Source organism: Etheostoma spectabile, unplaced genomic scaffold, assembly GCF_008692095.1.
Source record: "Etheostoma spectabile isolate EspeVRDwgs_2016 unplaced genomic scaffold, UIUC_Espe_1.0 scaffold172, whole genome shotgun sequence".
NCBI classification, from domain to species: domain Eukaryota; kingdom Metazoa; phylum Chordata; class Actinopteri; order Perciformes; family Percidae; genus Etheostoma; species Etheostoma spectabile.
The window spans coordinates 1,135,344-1,141,182 of record NW_022605573.1 but is presented as its reverse complement, the minus strand read 5'-3'; the positions used below and the strand labels follow the sequence as shown (position 1 = coordinate 1,141,182).

Here is a 5,839-nt window from a genome sequence, read left to right as displayed (position 1 = left end):
AGTAGTATGAACATTTTCTGAGTCAAGAGATACCAACATTTCCTCCTTTTTGTACCCATATCTAGAAAAACATGTGTATCTGTATGATTTTGCTCACAGCCAATCACTGTAAGCCTTTTTTGATCTAATGTGACATGTGATTGGACCACTCTCGCAGAAGCTACAGCCTATACAGTCTGGGGTGGGGTAACGTCTAGCTAGGTGTATTTCATAGAGGTCAGCACGCAATAACCTTTAATAATAAATATTAAATATTCTATTGGTATTGATTTAAGCCCTTCTCTTTCTGGACTTCCTGGATCGTATTTTTTATTCTCTTATTAAACTTTATTGTCACTGCACATGCCACAAGAACAGTACATAGCAACACAATGTAGTTAGCGTCTAACCAGAAGTATTTTAAGCAGAGAGAACATATGCTACAGTATATACAGATTATTAATTATAAGGAATTAAATGATATGTAAAAATATACAGTATGTGTCTATATGAGTGTCTATCACTACAGGTATGTACAGGCTATGACTATGGTTATTAATAACCATACAGTATGTACAGTGGTGCAAATTTTGAACATTGGAGGGATTATACAGTCATTCATATATACAGTATATATTCCTATTTCTATTTACATGTGTGTGTATAGATATACAGTATATTATACACACACACACACTGAAATAGGAGAAAGTACTTAGTTATTATTTAAGATTCAGTAAAAGTTACACGAATAAAAACTATACTCTTCATGATTATATGCAGAATTAAATGGCTGGGCTGTTGTTCTCTATATCTGAATTTGTCTGAGACAACGTTTGCATGGGAGGAGTTTGTAACATTTCCAAATAGACTCACATTTCATCACCAGAAATATTCAATATTATACCGTCATTGAAGTGAGTGCACGGGCCCTAGTTTATCGATGTGAGCACATAGAGTGAAGGTGAGGTGCGTTTAGGGGGCGCTTGCTGGTTTGACAGCGGGCGCGTGGTTCAGAAGGGTTGTACTTAGTGTCTTCATTGATCATAGGTGTGATCTGGGCGCAACATGCAATCAACCAATCAGAGCATCATCTCCCATTCCCTTTAAAAGCCAGCCGCCTTTGTACCTCGGCATATTGCTGTTATGATGGCGGATTCCCTGAGCAGGAAGGAGAGATTTTCAAGAGAAGAAAGTGATGTGCTCGTGTGTGAAGTGAAAGCGCTTAGCTGATCACATCATAATACTATTTCACATTGTAATGTTTTGTTTTGCATATGTGTGTGCATACTGTGCGTGAGCCTAGGAGCATTTTATTAACATGCTGTTAAAATAACAAGGAAATGCTGCATTACTGACTTTAGACAAGGGTTGTGTTGGTCAATGGTGCGATCACTTTCTGCTGCCTCGAGATAGCAATATGCCCAGAATGCACCTGAACGCACCTCCCTGTAAGACCAGCACTCCCAGAATGCACTTGAACGCACCTCCCTGTAAGACCAGCACGCCCACGGGTGCACCGATGGGTGCATTTGCTATTTACACAACGTGGGCAAGAATTTGACAACTTTGTCCTTTTTAAACTAGTAAAGACACTTGTGTTGGGCTTTGCGCTGCGCCGGGTGCAAGATGGGGGCCACCTTATGTGAAAATCCTTTGAAATAGATCTACTTTGATAAGTAAAATGCAGAACTTAAGTTGCTGCCCTCTGGTTCCCTCTTCAGTCAGCCACCAGCCAAAACCAATAGATGGAAATTCTCCTTCGTTCCCTCTGCTATCTCTCTGCTTAACTCTGGAAAGAAAAGGTAACGTCTGCACATAACGCACTGGGCCTTAAACTTTTAATGTTGTGGTATTTATTTCCCCATTTGGTCTGATACTGTATTTTTAATTGATGTTGTCGTCTTTGTTGTCATGTACTGAATGTCAATTTCTTTGCCACTGCAGAAAAATGAATCGTCCCTCGGGGACAAACAAAGGTCTTTAACTTGAACTAAAAGAACAAAAAAAACAACGACTTTGTAAATGCACGCACAAACAGATAACCACTACATTGGCCCGGGTTGTGAAATGAAACACGGCCAGATGGGAATAGAGAGAGGAGGAGAAACAGCAAAGAGAGAGATAACAGGAGGGAGGGAAGGACAAAGGTGGGAGTGAGAGGTTGAGAAAATGAGACTGAGTAGGATGAAGAGAGAGAGAGAGAGAGAGAGAGAGAGAGAGAGAGAGAGAGAGAGAGAGAGAGAGAGAGAGAGAGAGAGAGAGAGAGAGAGAGAGAGAGAGAGAGAGAGAGAGAGAGAGAGAGAGACAGACAGAGAGACAGATAAAAGGCCAACAAGAGATAAGAGGAATACAAGTATAGGCCATGTAGGCGGAGAGCAAATGTTAATTTATGGCATGTTCGGTGCCAAAGTCTGTCTCATATAAGAGGAGAGCAGGTGCAGATTAGTAGATATTCAGTAACAAAAGGAATAAAAGCCCTCTATGAAAGAAAAATATTTTCCCTTCCAAACAGCAGGCTCCTGAAAATATAGGACAATGTTTCAGCACCAGAAAGGCTTTTCATCCTCTTTTGTCTAAGCCCAATTTAAAGGTTTTCCTCCCCTGCGTTTTATAAAAATAACTCTTTTGACATTCAGATTTCTGGAACTCTCTGCATGGTTCAGTCTGAAGGTGCTGCGTTTGTGCACCTACGTCAAAATCAGACGTGTCTCATGTCACTGCAGGACAGGGACACTGTCATCTGATTGACACTATAAGGTATTTTCAATATCATTTCAGGGTCATTCAATGATATTAACAGTTTGATAGGGTGACCAGGGAGTGTTGTAGACCACTTTTGGAAGGTTTCAGTCTCGGAATCCCCCGTCCCCCTCCTGCTCTGTCTCGCATTGCCAGACCTTCTTTCACAGCGCTGTGGAGGAAGGTGTATTTTACAATGTCACGCTAACAGACACAGCTGGGTCGACTTAATAAGGAAGTTTGAAGAAAGGTAACTGGAAGTGATGCTAGCTATGCTAGTTTTTGTTAACCCTTGTGTTGTCTTTCCATCAACAATGAAAGAACACTTTTGTTGTCCCTATCTCAATGTTTTGTTGCTTTAAAAAAAAAAGTATTACGTGTTTTTTCTCTTCACATTTGTATTGTTTTTGTCCCTTTATTTTGACGTTTTGTCAGTCACGTTTTCGACATTTTAGTCTTGTCTTGGTCTCAAACCCCTCAAAGTCCCGGTCTTGTCTCGGTCTCAAACCCCTCAAAGTCTCAGTCTCAAACCCCTCAAAATCTCAGTCTTGTCTTGGTCTCAACACCTCAAAGTCTCGGTCTCAAACCCCTCAAAGTCTCGGTCTTGTCTCGATCTCAAACCCCTCAAAGTCTCGGTCTGTCTCTCTCTCAAACCCCTCAAAGTCTCGGTCTCAAACCCCTCAAAGTCTCGGTCTTGTCTCGATCTCAAACCCCTCAAAGTCTCGGTCTTGCCTCTATATCGATACACTCTGGTCTTGGTTATGATCGATATGAAACATTCAGTAATTCAGTCAATGATATTTGACTTCCTTGATGAAAAAAAAACATGTCAATAAACTCATGTCTGGCACGTCATGTGATTTTCACTTTTCAGTGTTGCCGTTACGGAAATTGAGTTTGACACACATGCTGTACACAAACCGGAATGTAAAGATGGCAATCTGTAGCTTTTATTTTTTTGATAAATAACAGCCTGACCTTCCCATGCAGCACCTCCACAGCATCTGTGGCTTCAGTGCAGGTTGCCTGATAATATCGGTGTGCACCTGTGTTGGTTTTATTTTTTTGTGCAGACCAAATCAAATTTGGACAGGGTACTGTTGGCTGTTATTCACTACGTCTTCTTTTTAATGGTAAACTAAAGGGCGAAACATTACCCTCCACCAGTAGTCGCCCGCCAAAACATATATTGACTTTTCTCACTATCTGACTCAAGTATAGTGGAGTTATCTAAAAAAAAAATTGAAAAGAATTCATATTACATTTATATAGTTAATTTATTTGCCGTTTTCAATCACAAACGCTGCATTTGGCCATGTTTCATTAATGTGACCGTACCACGTACTCGAAATAGCAAGTGTAAGTAAACAAGTGTTTGATCCAGCATGAATGTCTTCAGGTTTTAAAGCTGCTACTTTTTCTTAAGAGACAATTTGTACAGCACTATTATCAAGAAGACTGACCAGTTAGCAACCTCGACCTACGTCTGTTATCGGGATAAATTAAAACAAAGTAGTGGCTGGTGATGGTGCAGCGGATGTGACATGCTCCTTTGGTGTGGGAGACCTGGGTTCAATTCCCATTGCAATACATACAATGTGTCCCTGAGGAAGACACTCAACCCCTAGTTGCTCCAGGGGTGTGCGGCCCCTGAAATATATTGCAATTGTCAGTTGCTTTGGATAAAAGTGTCATCTAAATGACATGCAATGTAATCTGTTTCTAACTTATCTTTTTAACTTTAATGACAGTTTCATGAGCAAGCTGACAGCTTCTGCTGGTAGAAGAGGGACACCTGCGAGAAGGGCCCCAGGGTGTGGGTGTGTGTGTTGTGTGTGTGTGTGTGTGTGTGTGTGTGGTGTGTGTGTGTGTGTGTGTGTGTAACGTGTGTATTGTTTATCCCTGTGGGCCCTGAAGCTCATAGAGAGGGACACCTGCTGAGAAGGGCCACAGGGGTGTGTGGTGTTGTGTGGTGTGTGTGTTGGTGTGTGTGTGTGTGTGTGGTGTGTTGTGTGTGTGGTGTGTATGTATAGTAGTATGTATGTATGTATGTATGTATGTGTGTATTTTTATCCCTGTGGGCCCTGAAGCTCATAGAAGAGGGACACCTGCTGAGAAGGGCCACAGCACATGGGTGTTGTGTGTGTGGTGTGGTGTGTGTGTGTGTGTGTGTGTGTGTGTGTGTGTGTGTGTGTTTGTACTTTTATCCCTGTGGGCCCTGAAGCTCAGACACGCACAGCCACGAGCTTTAACGTCAGAGGTGAACTTTGATTTGACTTTACTGCTCAGAGGAGACAAATGTCATGTTGCTAGTTAAAGTTGAGCAGTGACAGTTTAGACACCAAAACAACTAGTTCAGAATAGAAAAAACAAAGATCCTAGGTTGGATTACAACACCAGTTCACTTACAGTACGTATTAGTCCCGGGACCCTAACTCGTGTTTACTCCCCAGGACACAAACTCCGCTCCTCCCTGTCTTTTTTGACCCATCCATCCCCCCCTAACCTCCCCACTATGTGGACTGGAGCGGTCTTAAACAGCAGCATTCATACTAATTAAAGTGCATTTACTTTTTCTAGCAACATGTATGAATTGTTCATGAGAACAGCCTGGCTGGAGGAATGTTCCGGAGACCATGACGACTTCCACAGGAGCATTTAATGAACTCAATTGAGGAGACAATTGAGCAGGCAGTAAACATTTTAACCACAATGTGTTATTGTGCAGTAACGTCCCAACTCTCTGAAGTTCCTGTCTTCTTGAAGGTGTATTTCAAGTCATGCCGGAGGCGTTACGTTTAGCTGAACCATTAAGGTAAACAAGGATATTGCAGTTGCCTAAAACCCAGATCCTAAAGCCTGGTTCAGCCTATCTCTCACTCTCTCTGTGAAGAATCAGATGCTGGGTCCCAGTTCAGCCTCTCTCTCTGTGAAGAATCAGATGCTGAGTCCCAGTTCAGCCTCTCTCTCTGTGAAGAATCAGATGCTGAGTCTCAGTTCAGCCTCTCTCTCTGTGAAGAATCAGATGCTGAGTCTCAGTTCAGCCTCTCTCTCTGTGAAGAGTCAGAGGCTGAGTCCTAGTTCAGCCTGTCTCTCTGTGAAGAATGAGATGCTGAGT

At 42.2% G+C, this 5,839-nt stretch overlaps 1 long non-coding RNA gene across 1 annotated transcript in view; it reads right to left on the bottom strand.

Annotated features, from left to right (window-relative positions):
• Positions 1–5,430: 5,430 nt before the first annotated feature.
• The window catches only part of LOC116685725 (uncharacterized), a 22,412-nt gene continuing 22,003 nt past the window's right edge, over positions 5,431–5,839 (bottom strand). The window contains exon 4 of the long non-coding RNA XR_004331031.1: positions 5,431–5,523. This is a non-coding gene — a long non-coding RNA (uncharacterized LOC116685725). The remainder of the gene's footprint in view (positions 5,524–5,839) is intronic.